We start from the raw sequence: 20,376 nt of genomic DNA, 5'->3' as shown, positions 1-20,376 counted from the left end.
AGTATGAAGAAAAAAAATTCTTCCTAATTTTCAGTACTATTGTGTTTACTTGCAATGGGACATGAATTCACTATGTCTTTTTGTGGACAGTTCATCTGGTTGTTGGCTTTCAGTACCACGGACAGCAGCCCACTCAGCAAACAACACTGTCAAGGCCTTCCTACAGGAAACAAAGCTCTTGGACGCTGAATAGATGCAATGCTGTTTCTATGAGACAGTGAACGAATTAGCCTGGATTCACAGAATGAGCTGTTCTTCCAGATTTAATCCTTAATGATTAAAATGACTGCAGTGTTACAGTTTTGTGGGTGTCAGTCTTAAATGGTCAAGTCCATTTAGGAAATATTACAAAAGAAAAATTACAGTGGCAAACCACTCTGTCTTTTGACAACAATTCAGCTAGGTTTTGATGCTCAGCAGATGAAACTGGAAATACTGGCTCGGATATCCTTATTACGTGCTGCAATGTAGGCACCTAAAAATTGGCTGCTGAAGTCGTTACACTAGTGGATTGGATCCTTTCTTTCTGATTTAATTTGAGATTGATCAAATATTAATTATAATTAATCATACTTGTGTTTTTTCAAGGTTGAATATAGTAGCAACCACGTATAAATACTGTATTATTGGCTAATATAAGTATTTTCTTGGCTGTAAACAGTTTTTGTTTTTATTACCAGTAATTTTGTGCAAGTTTATAAGTTTAAAACTGTGTGTGCTGGAGTCAGTGCAGTACATTTACCACTTCAAAGGATCCCTGAAAACCCGAAACTATTATATTATCACTAACTTCTTTACTATCTTTGATTAATCAAATAAATAATAATGATGTATCGGCAATAAGCAGTTCCTCCACTGGACGTGTTAAGAAGAAAACAAAGCAGGTTATCAAATAGTTCTCAAATATCAAATAGCCTACATTCTTTTCACACTAACAGCCACTAACTACACTGACATTGCAGGCATTAGCAGTATTAAGCATGTCTGCTGGTGTGCTGGGGTGCGTTTGTGTGGCATACCCCAAAATTCTGACTGATCTCAAACATCAGTAAAGCTGTTTATTTTTCATAAATCGAGGCTGTATTTCCTTTGAAGCAAGGATAACTTGACATATGAATGTGTGATGAGTAGATCATTAAAATGTCACTCGTCGTTTTTCTGCATATGCACCTCTTTTTTTATTTCTGTATTTTCCTCAGGAAAAAAAACTTGTAGTCACTTGAAACGTTAATAAAATTTAACGGAGTACGGATTCCAATGAGGAGGCGCTCTTTGATCTCCGACTTAACTAGTAAATCCCGTTCTGTTTATTATTTCTTCTTTCTCCTCACAATTCTGGATGTGTATGAAGTAGATTGAGAGACGTTGCATACCTGGGAGGCATGATAAAAAAATTGACTATATTATTAGTTCAGGCAGACCACAAAGTCAATCTCAGCCTGCAGTCCCAGCAGATCAGCTGATCGCAATACCAGCCAACATCAGCTGATAGTTTCCTTTCTGTCCAGTTGTTAATGTTTCATTTAATTGTTTTACTTGCTTTAGCCTGCCTATATTTGCTACTTTGTCTGCAAGCTGCTTTGGAACCCACCAGGGCCTCATTTATGTCATGTCTTTTAACTTTAATAGTGGGGTTGACTTTTACTTTTGGGGGGTTTTACTGTAGATGGAACAGGAATTGCAGATTAGCCATGAGCCATATAGAAGACTGAAGTCACTGATCATTAGCAGACATTCATCTCCATGCTCATACCTCTTGTTATCAGGACATTGGCTCAGTAGTGCCACTTGTGGTCAAGAATTGGATATCAGATTTTAGGATAACCCCCCCTGACCTGCACTGGAAAACTAACAAGCACTGTTTTTGCTGAAGGTCCAAACAGATCATTGTGCTTCCGCTCAGTCTTCCTGTGTGACCTGCGTGTCACTCGATCTGATGCACACTGTTTGTCAGCTACATATTTATTGGAAATCTATGTGCTGTGGCTGTGCTGTGCTGAGAATCCAAAGATTATGCCTCAAATGAAATTATTCTTTGTATCCTCAGAGTCAGTTTGATGACATTTTGTTGGTCGGATCTGTCTCCAGCCAGAAGCAGGCATCTTTCCTCTGATAGAGGTTGTCAATATGCCTGACTGCTCTTTTTTTCTTGGCTTGAGTAAAACAAAATCTGACATACTTGTGTACAGACTGAAAGGAAGGTTGTCTTCGGTTTTGAGTATATATATATGTGTGTATACGTCTTTAAAAGGAGATGAATAAAGTCGCAGCAGCAGCAACATTAAAACGGCAAACATTTTCAGAGATGTCAACAAAAAGGCATACAAAGCACTGGTGGGGCATTCTCATAGTGTGAGGAGATATTTTTAGGTGCACCAGACTAAGCTTAGGAAGTCCTGTAACGAGTGACAAGCAAGTGGGTAACCTGGTTTTACAGAGACACAAAAAGAATCACATGAATCCCCAGTGAGCACGAAGACTCCAGGCCCAAAACGGACTTTCTACCTCCTTCCCGAACAAGGATTTCTCAATGTCTCACACACAATCCTTTTTATGCCTCTTTTGCTCTGCTTTTACTACAAGTCTCTGTCACACAGCTGATCTGGTCACACACACACCCCCATACACACAAACACGCACTAACAGCATGCATATTACACTACATTATCCCTCTGTTGGTTGGCTTGGTGCCTTGAGTGGGCAGAGAGAGTGAGTGGTCACATTACACTACTGTTACATCACTCCTTCAGTCTCCTCAGCAACCAGGTGTCCTCCAACAACAAAAGCAACACAACCGTGTTATATCATCCCTGCAGCTGCAACACAATGTTCAAGGTGTTTTATGTATATCTATATATATATTTATTAAAAAGTCATTCCTCGTTATCACCTTCCTGCTCTACTGCTGTGCAAAGTCTTGGTGGTATTTGGTGCAGTCAGTGGGGTTTCTGCTGAACAATGGAGAAACAGTTGTGACAGGGCAGTGGGAGGTGGGAGGTTTTTTCTTCTCAGAGCAGCAAAGACGAGTTTGAAAGAAGTGAGGCTTGAAAGAATATGGTAAAGTGACTCAACCAAAGCCAAAACTCTGATTGAAAGGAGAGCCTCGATGCAGGTGGGCTGCCCCTGGCTTTTACAGAAGCAGCAGTAAAGAGAGAATCAGTGGTCACTTTCTTAGCCCACAGATATTACACCACAGTTATATAAAAACATTTTGAAAAAGGTCTTTAGACAGAGAGCAAAGTGAATTCATACACTGCATTTTTTTTATTTCAAGAGAATTGATTAACACAAATTCAAAGTAGACTGACATGTGCAGAAATGCAAGGCTTTCTGGTCACATTGACCTCTCCCATCTGTTACGGATGGTTTGATTCTTTCAATAGGATAACAGGCCATGTCAAAAAATGTAAATAATCTTAAAGTGATTCTTTCAACATGACAGTGAGTTTAATGCACTCAAATGGACATTTGCATGACAGCTGTGCAGCTAATAAACCTGCAGGAACTCTGTGATGCTATCATGTCAATATGGACCAAAGTCTCTGAGGAATGCTTTCATCACCTCGTTGTACAATTTACTTTTGTAGTTTTAATCATCTGTTATATCTAGTATGATAAACTTACACTGACATGGCAAGCTATTCAAGCGTTCAGGCGACTTCCCTCAGTATCTCATCTGAACGACTTTATTTGGATGTAGAAGCTGAAATGGAGCATTTCTAAATGCCATTAGCATTTTTCACAGCTCAGTGGACAATGGACAGCTTGGATAATAATTCCATTCACTCAAGTTTGGATAACAAGGGGACGGGCTGTTAATATCTGAATGTGTGACTGCTTAGGGTTTTTGTTTTTTTGCCTTTTTGGACTTGAACTTAGCAGTCAGTACTCATAAAACTGATGCCCATGTCTTTGAAATTCTCCCAGAGTTGCATAAAATTGATATTTCTCTCAAACGTTTATTTCCAAAAAGATTTTAAACCACAACATCAAAGTATTGTAATAAAAAAAAAGGACATATTTATATCTGTGTCTCCAGATTTGTTTGGGTTTTTTTTGTTGTTGTTTTTTTACCTTTTTGTCTCCTGAAGGTAACCAGGAGGTCGCCTCAAGAGGATTTATTCCCTGAAATTATCAAAGCTTTGTCACCTATATGTTCTCCAGGTGTAACAAGTTGTGCAGCATTTTCCACTGTGCCATAAACCTGATTAGTGAAATCTGAGTGGATTTTGAGGCTCATGGGAACTGTCTATCACTGACTTAACATTACTTTTGCTTTTATTTGGATTAAAAAGAGACACTTTGTGCTCTGGAACCAATCACCGTTATCAACCGTACTTCAAAAGAAGCCTCTTATGTCTGTTTTTATGCAGGTGAGCCTGGGGGTTGTGCTTAATTGGATTTTGGTGCTTTCTCTATTAAAATGATTAACATTTAGTCACCAGTCGTGACTGGTTAGCATCTTTCGGAAATGATCATTATCTTAGCTCAAAATGATGACTGTTAGAAAATTCTATTTTCACAGATGTCAAACAGAGAAACCTGCTGCAGTGACTTACACAACTGAGTACCTGACTTGCTCTAGCCTGCAATACTTTGACTTATTTAACAGCCAGGCCTAAATAGAGACATCACATGAATAAAACATAAAGGCAGGACACACAGCAGTTAGTGGCAGTCATTCCCTGTTTTTTCTCCCTGTCTCCTTCTTCCTTTACCCCTGGTGACCCTTGAAAGCCATCCATGAATATTCCGTCAGCCAGCAGGGCCTGTGCTCTCTCTTTTCATTTAGTGATTCAGTCAGTAAGTAGCTTACATAAACGTCCATATTTATGTATATGAACACATAAGTGAGTAGATCCTCCCAGCGAGCTGACCCAGGGGCAGGAGACACTGAAAGCTAAAGTATGGAACAGTGGCGAATCTATTGGAGGAAAATGAAATAAGTTTTGCATAAATTGTCTGAGAGTTATGTCGGGACTGTTTCTAGGCAGGATGCTTCCTTGCTGTGTGTGCGCATGCAATCGGTCTAATGTTCGCTGGCCACCAGTGATGATACTGCAGAGTGAGACAAACGACCTCATATTCCTAAGGCTGAGCCCGACTCTCAGGTGCTGAGTGGAAACTACAGCATCATCAAGGTGCTGAGTGAACAAAGTGGATTATTAATTGCAACTTCTATGTGCACCATTGTCTGTAAAAAAAAAATAAACAATTTAAAAAAAAATTTCTTCCTAGCAACAAAAAAGCTTAATGGTGACATTGTTGACGCCTGTATTTTGATTATTTTGAGTATCTTATGCCTGTCAAACTGTTATGTTTTGCATTTTTTAAATAGATTTAGCTAAAGAAATGGGAACAAACTGTGTTATTTTGACAGGTTGCTAGGTTCTTGCCAAGTTGTCAGTTATGTGTAGACATAACACAATTCATCCCTTTGCCATTTTTATGCTTGAATAATTTATAGGTATTGGGATCTATCCTGTCTTCCTTCTCTCACCCCAACCGGTCGCAGCAGATGGCCCCGCCCCTCCCTGAGCCTGGTTCTGCTGGAGGTTTCTTCCTCTTAAAAGGGAGTTTGTCCTCCCTTGCTCATAGGAATCATATGATAGTTTTTCACTGTATGCATTATTGCAGGTTCTACCATACAATATAAAGGGCCTTGACGTGACTGTTGTTGTCATTTGGCACATTATAAATAAATTGAATTGAATTTATAAACCACTATAAAGAAACTATAAAGAAATGGGAAGGCTCAAGACTTTTGCATGCCGTGCACCGTGACTGTTTGTGCCTCATTTTGCAGCAATGTCGTATCTCTTGCCAAATAACCTCGTTGAGAGTTACTGTTAATCTAACAATGCCATCCATAAAACTAAACCCCTATAATTTAACTAATGAAATACATTGACATAAATCCACAATTTCCTTTTGATTAAATGTTGGGCTGTAAGTGAGGCCTGAGTTTGATCAAATACGTATTAACAGTGTGGAACAGAATGGTTTTAATAAAGCTAGAGAAAGCTGCAATAATCAATATTTTTAAATTAAGAATCGATCAAAGACTTAATTCAAGATGACAGCAAAGGCCAATAAATTTTGGAAATAACCGCCTCATTTAGTGGATAATAAACACTTTATTATCCCAGCAGACCTCTGAGCTGTGATGCAATCCATTTACATCAATTCTACGTCATCATTTTGACCTGACACTCAAATTAATTCTAATTCATTAGAAAATTATTCGTTGTCATTAATCCCATCTCCCCGTGACATCCCCTGAGGTGAGAACATCATTAACGCTATCGTCGAAGCTGCAATAAGCCAACGCAGGCTGTGCAAGCGTCACGACGAAGAAGACAGACGTGCAAATAACAGTTTGTGCCGTCCTGATGCAGCCGATATACAGTGAACACTCAGCTATGAGAGGAAATAACGCATGCAGTGTCTTAAATTAAATCCTGCTTTTGAAGCCAGTCTAAAGAGCACAGCAGTTAAACACAAGCAGCTTGTCACTCACAGAGCAGAAAGCTGGAGAGGCCAAGGTCTTTACGACATACTTGCTTTAGTCGAATTTTTGCCAACTTTTCTTTCTTTTTTTTTTAAAGAACACGACTTTCTGTCCTTTGTGTTATGTTCTGTCCTTTATTTGCTTGAATGGCTTCAATCTTTCTGCATGTTTTTGACTATTTCAATGCATTATCATGTCAGAACTGCCTTTTGAAAGATCTCGTTTGCAGAAGACGATAACGACAGTTATGCTTTGTACGAAGAAGACAGTGTGTACTGCTCAGCGTTGTCACTCTTAACGTGCTGACAGCTCCCAGATTCAGTCCAGCAGGGCAGCAAGGTTCAGGGAAGAAAAACAACACAGATTTATATAGAACAATAAAATGACTCATCCAACTATCCTCACAATAAAAATAGCAGCGTTAATCATATGTTAAAAAACCCAAACTGTACATGTTTGTGTTTAATGACAAGAACTGTTGGTGTTAATTATTACTCTTGTCTGTCAGGAGCTAGAAGTTGTTAAAGAACTAAAAAACCTCAATGCCGCCTATGACTTTAACACTAGAGAACACTTTGTATTCATAATGTTCTAACATTAAGCTCTATTGGCTTCTTTTAGGACACAGCTGCATACATACCCCAGCTCTTCATTTCACTGGCTGTCAGATCCTTTAGTCTCTCATGTACTTACGCTAGAGCCAGCTTTTGTTCCTAGTTTTGTATTCTTCGTGTACTTTGGTTCATTTCAGTTACCTGGGCTCAGCTCACTGTGCATTAAACCTGCTTGTCCTGCTCTCCAGCCATCTCCAACTACTGTCTTCAGTCTGCAGCCACGGACAGCTAGCCAAGATCATCTGCCAATACAAATGAACTCATAGCTCTCTTTTGTGTCCTGCTGTTAACCAACACAGCACTCAAAAAAGAAAAAACACACACAAACCTTGTCTTGAGTAGTTTCACAAAGGAAGTATTCTATACCCACCAATTGTATAACTCTGCATTGCAACTCTTAGTTAAACACAAAGAGTTCTTTGGTGGCACACAGCAGGTTACAGCATCGGCAAAGCGGGATTGTAACTCCTAACGTTTTTTCAATGGGGTGTGTTTTCACCCAAAGTGTTTACATAGTGTTAGACAAGCAGGTTTTACAATATAACAGTGGTTGCAGACCATGACATGACCTAATCACTGCCTTTGAAATGGTTTCTTTGGAGAGAGAGATCAGATCTGTTAACACATGTAGTCAGCTGCTGTCTTTAAAGCAACTGTGATGCGTCACGATTGCAATAAAACATCAATAAGAGTAGGTCACCTATCAGTCTGCTATCAGGTTGTAATTGAAAGGGGTCAAGATGGCCATTACGTTCAATCTCTTTGAGATTAACTGTCATAAATTGGCAAAAATCAGGAATCTGTTGCCATCTGTCGTGAATCTGTTGCCAGTTTGAATTCAAGTTCTGCCAGATTTGAAACAGAAATTCAAAAATCTTCCACAAAAACTCACCTAGTTCTTTCAGGGCAGCAATCTAACTGCGAAATGACACAGGTGCTCAGCAACCTTGTTTTTATGTATGAATATAGGCAGAATACAAGCAGCTGAGTGGAATCACTGGTTGCAAAGAGATGCCCTGAGTTGCGGTCTTTAGCATTGATTTCAATGTGTTGCAAATCTCCAGTTATTTGCAATGCTTTGCCAATCTGTCTAAGAGAGGTTGCAATGTATTTAGCCATTGTGTGATCGAAAACAGTCGCTCAGTGGTTGCAACACCCTCAGTCTAAACCAGCAACAGCAAAAAACTCAACACAAATGTCGGGGAACTGCTGATTTTTTTCTAGTCACAAAGAGGTTGCCGTGCTCTGCTGTGACTGAGCCACTAGTGCCTGAACCTAACCCAGATAATAAGTCCAAAACATAATGGTCCAAAGGAAATGTGAACCACAGTCTCATAGCAGATAACCTTATGTCACCAGCACCTCTCCAGCCTCCTGAAGTTGATTTTGTAAGTCTCTAAAATAAAATACCATAAAATACCTCATGCATAATGATGAAACACAAATAGCATCTGACGCAACGTGATTATGTAAATTCCCTGGTGAGAATGCATTATTTGTGTCATGCGGCGGCTGTGTGAAGGCAAGAGAGGACCCAAATGCACGGCTCTAGACACACGGGGATGAACTCAAAGGCCGGTCTTTATTAACAGGAACATAAGTCATATAAAACTATACTGGGAGCAACTAAAAGCTGAGGCGCTGGGAAGACACGGAAAATGCACACAACCTAGAGGGACGACGCAACACAGAACAAAGGGACACTCTGACATAAATACACAGAAGGTAACGAGGGAAGTGGGAACACACGGGGAACACAGCTGAAGACAATTACTCATGGCCGAGCAGGGAGGACACAAAACTGACGATACTGACACCAAGATGTGGACCTTAAACACAACAGTACACAGAGATGAGCACGGAGAGAGAGAGGCAGAGAGAGAGGCAGAGAAGGATGAATACGAGGGGATGAGGAGAACACAGAACACATAGGATGGGAACACGGTACCAGAGCAAACACCACAATAAAAACATGGACACAGGGGGAATCCAAATACCAAACCAAACAATCCAATGGACATAAGAAACAAAATACAAAACTACAGAAAAACTAAGAACACTGGGTCAAAATGACCCAGGACCATGACAATTTGACCTGTAGTCTTAGCTAGTTGGTTAGCACAGTTGCCTCACACGCCGAATAACCTACCCCTAGTGGTGGTACCTAGTATAAACAGGAGGGTTTTGTCCCCTCCACTGTGGTGACCCATTGGGAAATAAGGATATGTACCTTAAATAGACAATAGAAAGAAAATACTTCCTACCTAAAAGTGCTCTGCACAAGCTTTGTGTATTTTTATGTCGTGATTTCTGCAAAGGAGCTACCCCTATAATTGGAGCTCCACTGACCTTACACAATATCTCCTTTTCAGGTCTTAAAGGGTACTACTTCATATGTGAGAAACCCTCTAAAAATCCCTTTGTGCTTCCAAATGATGTGTTGCATGACTAAGTTCACTTGGAGTTTGAAGCAGAAATACTTGAGTCAATCAGACTTCTGTTCCCCACGCCTTATCTTTCATTCAGGCCAACAGCATGAGACTACATTACAAGCATTACATTTATAAACTTGTAGCAACCAAATTACATTATTTGTCATGTGGGCGTCCATCTATAATATAGTGTGTGAGTGTGTGTGTAGTGTTGTGTAATATAAAAGTTGCATTGATTTTATTCATTTATGTGAGTGGCAGCTTTTAGCTTTGCATAATTTAATTATGAATCGTGTCTGGATGAGAAATTCTTCTAATGATAACAGAAAAGCAGATTTATGTTTGCATGTCAGAATCTTAATGCGCACTTTGCAGGGAAAAAAAACATCAGTGATTAGCAGAGCCCGAAATGTGCCACTCACAGAGCTGAGCAGACCTAATAATCGACTGCGTTTCTCTATTTTGCAAAACTGAGGCAACGATTTGAAAAGCATTTCTTTTCCAGAAGGGTTAAATGTTAGACCTGCAGAGCAAATCTGCTCTTAAGATTCTGCGTATTGCAAAGGATGTGATTTTTCAGATTTTGCACCCTGAACGAGTCGTGCAAACGGCAGCTGTTTCAGCTGTGATTCTCGTTTGCTTCGGCACGTTAATTCATTCAGCACAGAAAAACACTTCCTCTGTGCAATGAAAGGTGCCAATGTTCTCAGTGTGATTGCGTCAGTAACCACTCCTTCCACACACACACAAATACACACAAACACTGTCTTTAAACACATTACAGGAGTTACTCATAGAGCAAGTCTCAAAGTCGGCCGGCACCAAACAGCCGCCCCTAAAAAAGACTTTGTATTATTAAAAAAATGATATAAACACTTGACGGTGTGTCTCACACAATGAAAGCTCAATCCCAGAGCTGGGGATGCACACTTTCCCCTCAAGTGTGTCTAAATACAATCAAATAAAACACAACAAACCCCAAAATAACATATGTAATATTAGGTGTAGACTGTGTCCTCGGCATAAATCTAATAATTTTCTAAACAAAATCTGTCTGAGAGGCCATTTCCTCATGAGAGTAAACTCACTGGCATACTCTAACCTCACTTCACAGCGCATCATGTTTCCAAAAAAACAGCATCAACAGCACTTATCAGCAAATAACAAAGTACATTATACAACAGCTTCAAGCATGGAGGAGCTCGCTGCGATCCAATTTAAAGCGTGGAGGGAAAAAAACATGATTAACGAGGGCAGAAAAACAGCAAAACAAGCCCGGACCCATGAGGGACGATACAGCAGTACAGTGGTTATGTGATTGGTGATTAGCAGGTAAAGTTATGATTCACTTACTTAAATTAGCTCCCTCAAAGGCGACCCCCTGGGAACTGACAAGAAGGGTGGGATGAAAGCTGAAGTGGTGCTAATCAACTGAAGTCTGGAGACCGGTAAGATCTGGCTCTGTAGATGGATGGGAAGCTTAAAGTTAAGCGTTCTTAATGTAACCTCTTGACCCCTCTTACAGGCCACTGCAGAGGCACTGACAGTGACTGACAGATTGCGCATGGTGCTAATTATTAAGGCTATATGAACATGTGAAATAATGACTCGGATCAGGGATGTTAGTCCCAAAAGAGTGATTAGATATTCAAGGTTTTCATGGTCTAGGCACTCCTTCATGCTCAAATGTTCGCTTTCCTCCTTGTGCACCTGTGTACACGCTATGAGGCCCGTGAAGACAATCCCGACTGCCTTTCAGCACGATGTCCCTGCCCACTCTTGAGAGAATCCTTTAAATATTCAGTCTATGCAAAAACATTTTGTGTTTGTCATAAAAGAAAGACAAACGACTTCAAACTACAATATAATTTAATCTAAACACATCCTGAATGAATAATGATGAGCAGCATGCTGTGTTACTCTTAGTCTGTAACATTTTTGTGGGAATATCAAGCCGTTATAGTTTAATATGGAATTGTGAGTACATGATGGGAGATTTAGCAATTTTTTCCGATCTTTCGATGTTAAAAAAAATCCTTAACAAAGTTTGTTGTTACAGAGATCTGGGTTGTTTTTGGCACCCATACGTCAAAATTTGGGGTTATTAAATTGAAGTTCCAAGTTGTCTTCCTCAATTGTAGCTATTTTCTCAGAAGTTTGAGTTTGTAAGTTAAAAATTTGAGATTTGACCTAATTGGATAATAACCAGACATTTTAACTTTTGGATAGTAAAAGTAATAAAAATAAAAATAAAAATCAGGCTTTGATGATCTTGACCTCAAAAGTTAATCACTGTGAAGCTCAACCAAATCACACCCGGGGTAAACTTTTCATACAAATCCATACAAAAAACTTTGAGTAAATTTGCTAACAAACACACCAAAAACAAACCACAAGGACCTAAACAAAAATTATTTTGTGCATTGACCCTGCACAGAGGACACGGTGCTTTTCCGCTGTCTACATGCTGCATCTTTGTACTGTCACCAGGGGTGCCCATGATCTCCATCAGGCTAAGAGATTTTTTCTCCTTTTCTTGGTTGTTTTATTTTTCGAGGGCTTTTTGGGCTCCGTGCAAGCATGTCTGCAACGGTTGCATATCCATAAACTTTTACTCAGGCCAGCTGAATAGCTACACAAACAAACAAAAATGCAAAACCATGAATTCCACGTCAGGGGGTAGATTTGGAGGCACAAACACACACCTAAGAGTTAAGTCTTGGATCCTGTTCAAGTATCACATTCCTTCATTTTTCACTTCATGCTTTGGTGTGATTTATACACCAAAAGCTCTTGGTTAGAACAGCATTTTCTCCAACTTTAATTAAACACCTCTTACAAATCTCCATTTTCTTGGTTTCCACTGTGCCATTTCCATCTCATGTGCAGGAGTCACATCAACCCACATTCATACAACCAGGAGATGCAGCTTAAACACAAGTATCTGTGTCTATATACCAGGCTGGACGGATCCTGGTCAGCTAGCTTGTCCATTACTTTGCTTCAGATTCAAATTTTAAGCCCTTTCAGTTTGGTGAACCACCGGCTTAAGCATCAGCAATGGGTCAAATTCTTTTCTATCTACAAAATAGACAAAAAATGTGATACTGAGTTACTGACGGTTTACTTCAGTGATGAGTGTGCTTTGCAGTTAAACAGACACATTTATTTTGGAGACATCAGCATGAAACTTGATAGATTTTTTTCCCCAGTTCACACTCTAGCTTACTATTACAGTCAAATTCTGTTTGGAGAGGCGAATACATGGGTGAAGTTCTGCTGCGAGATTTTTCTTAACCCGTGGCTGTTTTTCCGTGACTTTTCCATTTTTCTCGAACACATTAACGAACCACGAAGAACAGCTACATCCATACGCAAGTGTTTCTATTCCACGAGAAAAGGGCAAGTCTTTGTTTTCCTTTTCACCTCCTTCTCTCATTTGTCTTTACTTAGCCGATGCGCACTGTTTGTATTTCACAGCCAGAAATGCTCCACAGACTGCTTCTACAATCCAGTGAGCACACATCCCCCTTCAGCACCAACAGAAAAAAGAAAGAAAGCGTGGCTTTGCGAGAACAGCTTGCATATTTTCAGTCTGAAAATGTCTGAAATTCCCAAATATTCTCGCAGGGTTTTAAGAGGATAGTTATGCCTGCAGTGAAAATATATAGAAGGCTGTGCAGAATTTACTGTTTTCCATAACTCTCCTAAGTAGCAATATAGAGTGAGAAAAGCAGATTTGACAACCACTAGCCAACAGATGTAGTCTACACTTTGCTGACCGCGTTGAGCGCGGAGCACGGAGCCGAAGTTGAAGCTTGCCTGCGGCCAGGGGCATCGCTCTTTGTGGTGCTGATGTTGCCAGAGAAGCGAGCACACGCGTCTCCTTTAAGGAGAGCTACGCATCAGCTGTAGGCAAATAAATTGAGCGTATAATAAATAAACAGTTGTATGCTGTATTTTAAAAAAAAAGAAGAATAAAATCTTAAATCCCCGTTTTTCTTTTTTCTTTTTTACACGAGGCGATCAGTGCGATGACCAAAACATGGCTGTGGTGTTAGACATGCAGTTTGCTCTCTATCTCCAGCACACACACACACGCACTATGTCCGTCACATGAAAGCCTTTGCACGTTTTGCATAAAAGAAGAAAAACTCACGCGCTCCCGTTGATCGATCCGTGGATGCCATCGCTGGAGAGAGTGGGAAGCGGGGGGACAGCACCCCCTGGAAAAGCGTCCTGTTTCACGGTGTGTCCGGTGCCCGGGAAAAACCCGCTGGCCGCTCCTGTAGTCCTCCTCCTCCCGTGCTCCTGTGCGCCTGTGGCAGGGATAAGCACGTCTCCTGTAGCTGCTACTGTGCAGGACTGAGCATCACATCGCGCACCGTGGAGCTCCACTAGTGTGGGATGATGATGTCGCGGGAATAGCAGCGTTAGTTTCTCCTTTTAACGAGAACATCTATGTCTCCTGCCTGAGTCACCCTGCATTTTAGAGGGAGAGCTAAGAATCTGACAGCAAACTGAGGCAAACACGAACGTTATAACACTTCGACCCTGTAGTCCAGACGCATTAAGTCCTTACAGAGTCCCCAAACAGCAGAAGGGAATGAGATAAAAGCAGCACATAACGGGACTGAAGTGTTATTTATAGCGCATGCTTTTTTTTTTGCAAACAATTCAACAGCTTACATTTAAAGCCACATGGCTCCTGCAATGGCTACATCCTCTATACATGAAAATTATTCACACCTTCTGTTTTCAGAGCTGTGAAGAAAAAAACGCTGCTTGAACTGGCACTGGTGCCAACTAAGCTAGATGAAGTGTCAGGCACTGGAAACACAATTTCAAATCCAGGTCTCTGTCTGATTGCTGCGTCTTTTACATCTTTGACCCTGTAATGGAGACCAGGGGTTCCATTACCTGGTTGGTATTGTTAATAATAAATTGTTGGATTGGGAATTTAAAATGGGGTAATAAAGAAAACATTAGTTCTTATGGAGTCTTTTATTAGGTTATTTGACATACGATTAAATTGACAGCTTGTAACAGAAAAGAGACAGTGGGACTGGCCATCCTACCTGTGTCGGAGAAGAGCCAAAGTTAGAGCTGCTTGCAGTTAATCATTTATCAATAACCTAAACATATGCGAAATGAGAACTTGTAAAGGTACTCACCTGTCCTAGTTGCTTCTTGCAGGATGTGGAGCAAAAGAGTGAAAGCGGCTCAATCACCTGTTTAAGAGCTCTTGGGGCAGACCAGTGTGCCAGGTTAGGGAGTATGGATAAAGAGGGTTTTAATTTAGATAGAAATGGGTGAAGCTTATGTTATTGGTTTGTTTATAGTATGTGTTGGAAATATGTATATGTTTGTGATGTGCTTTAATGTTATTGTATGTTTGTTTGTGTGGAGGGTTATGTGTTCATTTTGATTAGTTAACCCCCATACTTGGGCTATTCCGGATGCTCACCTGGAAAAGGTAGAGTATAAAAGGAAGCCATTTTGTTTAGTTGTGGTTAGTGTTTTGCTGTTATCATGCTCCTTCTTTAATAAAGTGCCAATCCATGGATGTCTTTTACTCCAGTCTCGCGTCATATTATTGGACAGAACCTATGACCGCCGGCCAAAACTGACAGACCCTCATATAGATAATTTGGGTCAGTGTCCCACTTCTGAAATGGGCATAACCTCTGCCAAGAAGGAGAAAGTGCTGTTTCATTTGCACGTCTTATTTGGGACTTCCAGCAGTAAATCTTTTATAAAATTGTCTTTCAGTGCACAAAACGCGTCGTGGTCCACTTAAAAATTGATGGTGTATTTGCTTTGCAGGCTTAGGTTTTTATGTTATTGGCTAGTCCTGTGTAAAAATGTAAATAATCATAGAATGCAAAGATATACTAACTGAAAATGTTGCAAAGACAATGTGTCAGATGTTGAAACTAACAAATGACATGATTTTTGTGCTCACGTTGAATTTGATACCTGAAAAACATTTCAAAGTTGCAGCAGAGCAAGTTTACCACCGCGTTGCATCACCTCGTCTTTTAACAATCCCCTGTGTAAGAGTTTGTGAACTTGGAACATTATTGGACTTTTGAAAGACACTGTTTCCTATTATTACTTGATATAAGTTTTCATCACAGTTAAAGGCCTCCTGTGTCATATTTTGAAACAAAATATTTCATAATGTGTGGCATGATTTCAGTGAGTGGCAGGATTGGACTGCAGGCAGGCTAAATAAGCACTTTTTCACCCTGTAATGTTTAAGGAATGTAGTTTGGCTTTATCTCCATGAAATAGTCCTTGAGCAAAATAATACATTGTTTTCATAGTTGAATATATTACTCCAAAATCTGTATCCAGCCCTCCCTCACTCCTTTTTATCCAGTTCATGTTTGGAGTGGGGCTGGAGCCTATCCCAGCTGTCATAGGGTGGGAGGCTAGGTACACATAAAGACTCAATCATTCACACCCACGTTCATGTTCAGTGGACATTTGTGTCTTTGGAATGTGGGAGGAAGCCACAGAGAAGTGCAGGACCTGCCAACCACTGCACCACCATGCCGCCCAGAATTTTGTGGTGTGGTGGTTACCTATGCTGTGTGCACTAATGCCACTTCATTACTATCACAGACAATGCGCCCAGTCTTTGCACTCACAACATGTTCTGTGAGGTCTTTCCTCTTCAGCCTGAAGGGTAGGACGTCCCCGATTTCCAAACAGCACATCAGACTCAGATCTCTCAGACAAAAAGCAGTTCATGGATTTTTTTTACTTGGATGCTAACTGTGTTCAGTGACAGTAGTTTCCACAAGTGTTCCTGAGCCCATACAGTGATTCCCACTACAGAACCACATCTGTACTCAATGAAGATCATTGCTATTCAGTATTGGTTTTCATCCTTTCAGAGGTTTCTGTGGATTCTCTGAATCTTTTAATATTATGTAGACACAGATGATGAAATTCCCAAGTTCACCTTATCTAGCTTTTGCTTGTGAACTCTTTGTCCATGCAGAACGATGAACACTTTGCAATCTTTACTTCTGAAGGTTCAGCCTCACAGGTGAAATTTCATAGTTTCAGTAATTGATTTGTGGGTTTTGAGACCATCTAGTATGCTTTGAGTGATTTGCAAATCATTGCTGTGTATGCATTTACATTTTACAGTAATCTGACTGTTATGGTGCTAGCACACCTACCGTGTTTTGTGATGGAGGCGTGTCCTTTCCACTGACTCTGATGTCACCCCTTTTCCCTGCAAAGCCAGTGCACAGCTGACTCCACTCAGCAATCAGCACTGGGTATGAAAGCTTGGGAAAGGAGCTGACCAGCCCCAGTGGGCAAGCTTCAGTAGTGTTGAGTGTCTATGGTCTTCTTCTTCTAGCAAGTGTAGGTTTTTGTTTTTTTTTACAGGGAGAAAAAAGCTTTAATTAAATCTCCTTCCTTTCAGCCTTCATTTAGAGTTTGCTGTCATCTCTCTTTTGTCTTTGGTTTTTCATAAACGTAGGGTCTTATCTGTCTAAGCTAAACCTTTTAAACAGAATCTTCACATTATTTCTGAATCTACCTCCTGCAACTCTTTTTTTCCCCTCTCTCTCACCCTTGTTATAGTGACTCCTCTCATGAAACACTAACATATTTGGAAATGGGGTGATAAGAAAACAATAAAATATCTATCACATTTTCTCAAGTCTGTGGTTATGTCACAATGTTTTACATTCACACAAAATAAAGAAAAGACCATCTTGAAGCCTACCTTGAAGATGCAGTTAGAAAGATGTCTGCTCTTTAATGACTCAAATTGACAGATTAGCTAATCTGCATGTCAATACACAGCCTACTCATGCCTGCACGCTGTTGCTTAGCATTTCATGCAGGATGGCTAAAAAAGCTCCAGCTGAAATTCTGAATCTCATGCTGCTCTCTCTTCAGGTCAGCACTGTTTCGTAAAACCTTTTCTGACATTCTCCCAGGATGCTGTATTGCCTAAGTTTCTTGCAGGAATAGATGTGAGTGATGGATTCTTGATGGATCCCCACAGGCTTGGGCTTCTGGGATCAAAAAACTGTCTTTCATGTGTTTTTTTAATGTTGTGTGAGAGGGTTCTTATCACACCATTTCACAACTCTCTCCTTATACTGATAGGGCGCTATTCTTGTGCATTAAGCCCAAGATAGCTGCATCTTCGGAGAATTTGATGACACAATTATCCCGGTTCATGCTTCTGCAGTAACTCGAGCAGGCACACAAGAGCAAACACTGAGAGGAGACAATTGTAGCTCTAATGTAGCATGTGGATGTGTTTTGATTGACAATCACACTGAGAGCTTTTTCATCTGGGTAAGGTTTTTCCAAGAAGCTCTGGAAAACTCTGGAAAACCTGATCTCAATTATAGATATTTATATGTATTGACTATATACAGGTTCTTCAATTGTGCGCTAATGTATCCAACTCTGGTTTTTAAAAGCAGGAATTATTTGAGGCAGAGATCTGACTCCTTGTTACCTTTGTGGGGAAGTGCCTTTTAATAATTGTTTGCATGATTTCTGTTTCTTCCTACACATTTTACGTCAGTGAAGATGGGCACAAGAAGAAAGCTTCCAGGTCACATTTCATCAGAGAAGCTGCATTTGCTTGGTTGAATCTGGCAGTATGCAGCCGATTACAGTAGTATTAGTGACTCAAAGGTAGAGAGTGCAAAGATTATTCTCTCCCTGTGTGTGCATATTTCATAAAATAAATAGTATGCTTCTTGATACTGTTCATGTAATATATAGCTCTTACACTGACCAGCCACTTCAATAAATCCACTTGCCTAATACTGTATAGGTCGAAACATCTCTGACCTGTAAGGATGTTTGTAATACATCCATTGTCCCAGTAGGTCTGCTTGACATTAAGGCCAAGACAGCACCGCAGGCCTTTTGTCACATTCCTTGAATTCAGTTTTTGGTTCTAAGTTGAGAACCAGATGCTCTGGTGCACACAGGGCAGGAGATTGATATTCATTGGTCACACTTCTGTAACAGCCTCACAGCCACAGTGCACCAGTGCACGCATTAATGACATAGTCCCCTCATCCTCTTGCTTTGGGAACGGTTATGATTGATACTCACAGGTACAGTGTAAAAGGTACAGACGGGGGGGGTTAAAAGAGAAAAATAGAGCTGTGGTCATATTCAGTCCAGATTAATTGGAGATAAAGTATTGGAATTTCAGGAGCAGGACCACGCCTCCAAACACGCTCCTTCCAGTTCTTATCTATATATGTTCTCCCCTTTACAAGCTGTTCATTCTCGTTTCCTACCCTTCCTCCCCTTTTCAATTCTTTAACTTCTTCACTTCTATTTAGTACATGGAGATCTGCCAGGCCTGGGAGCTGCCACCAGTCTCCTTCGAGGCCTTCCCCAAACCGCAGCTGAATTCATTTCCAAGCCATTCACCTTAACCTACTAAAACGCTGTCGAACCTAAAATGAGGACGTGGGCCCAGCTAGTGAACTGATAACTCCAACAAGACTGGGTCTAGGAAATCAAAACATAAACATGCACACAGAAATCCTTCAGTTTCTGATTGGATTTTGCAGCATTCTGTAGAAAAAAGAAAAACATGATGCAAACTGGGCACACAGGTTTGGAGAATGCATCTTTTGGGAGACCGCAAAGATGAAAACCACGACACGGACCTTTTCTTGGAGGAAGAACGATTAGATAAGACTGCCAGCTTTAAAACGTTATTGGTAATGGTGAGGATGATTGTGTTACCTTCAGAAGAAGATAACCTGGGAATAATATCCAGGGAGATGGCTGGCCAATTTAAATGATGGAGAGGAAGAAGGATGGAATAACCTGGAAGAGCACTGGTGGGAGTGCTTGCTCTGGGCTCAAATTAGGGCAGGAGGCACCAAAGGCCACTCATTTCTTACTTTAGAGCAGACTTAGGTGGCAGCAGTTTCTGAAATCTAAAATCAATTTTAAAAAAAAAATTCTCAAAACGTGAGTGTTTATTGAACCTTCTGGCAAATTATGTCTATATGAGTTTTCATTTGTCGAATTTTCTCTGCACTGTGAAATTATTGCTCATGGTAGCGCTTCATGTGTCACATTGTATACATCAAGTTTTTCGGGGGGAAAAATCACAGTGATGATGTAAAGGCCACAAAAACTAATAGGATTCACTTGGTGTTACAGGGTTAAAGCCAACAAATTGGTGTAATTAGCTCTCGTGGTTTTGCTCTGCATTTACATTTCTGTTTAAATTTGAAGTAAAAAGACATTTTAAAACATAGTTATGGTCCCAGTTTTGAGTAAGAGTCTAATATTTAGACCAGATTGCTCAAAAGAAGATCCTGAAGCTCAGAATTTAGTTTAAATAATGGTGAGACTTTGATCTCAAAGCTATAACCTTTGAAAGATTGTCCACTGCAGGCCTCTGGTTATGTCTTTCATTTGCACTTCCCTCTCTACTTACTTCATCGTTCACTGACGGCACTTCCTTTAAAATGATTATAATGGCCATGCAGAAGCTCCTTTCATAGACTTGATTAGTAGAATATCTTTAATCTGTATTCACGTAGCACTCCCATTATCCTTTGTGTTCTGAATAGGGACTAAATACAGTGTGAATGTTGTAATGATTACACTAGTCAGACAGACTGTAAAAATGCAATGGGCTTGATTAATTATTAAAAACCTGGTCTTTTACAGGTTGTGATCATGAATGTGTTACAATGGAGATAACTTAAACTTTATTCAGGGTCAGTTTTTTAGCAGGAAAGTGTAATTATTTGCATTTAAATCCACGTCTGCCTAATGAGCCCTC

General features: G+C 40.3%; 1 protein-coding gene across 1 annotated transcript in view; it reads right to left on the bottom strand.

Annotated features, from left to right (window-relative positions):
• tbkbp1 (TBK1 binding protein 1) overlaps positions 1 to 14,751 on the bottom strand; it is an 80,575-nt gene extending 65,824 nt beyond the window's left edge. Inside the window, exons 1-2 of the mRNA XM_080873875.1 lie at positions 14,732 to 14,751; positions 13,717 to 13,954 (exon numbers count right to left, since the gene is read on the bottom strand). The gene's annotated coding sequence lies outside the window, so the exon portion shown is untranslated. The remainder of the gene's footprint in view (positions 1 to 13,716; positions 13,955 to 14,731) is intronic.
• Positions 14,752 to 20,376: the final 5,625 nt, after the last annotated feature.

This window comes from Rhamphochromis sp. 'chilingali' (assembly GCF_963969265.1).
Source record: "Rhamphochromis sp. 'chilingali' genome assembly, chromosome: 22".
In the NCBI taxonomy this organism is placed as follows: domain Eukaryota; kingdom Metazoa; phylum Chordata; class Actinopteri; order Cichliformes; family Cichlidae; genus Rhamphochromis; species Rhamphochromis sp. 'chilingali'.
The sequence above is the reverse complement of the archived record's forward strand: the minus strand, read 5'-3'. Positions and strand labels throughout refer to the sequence as shown.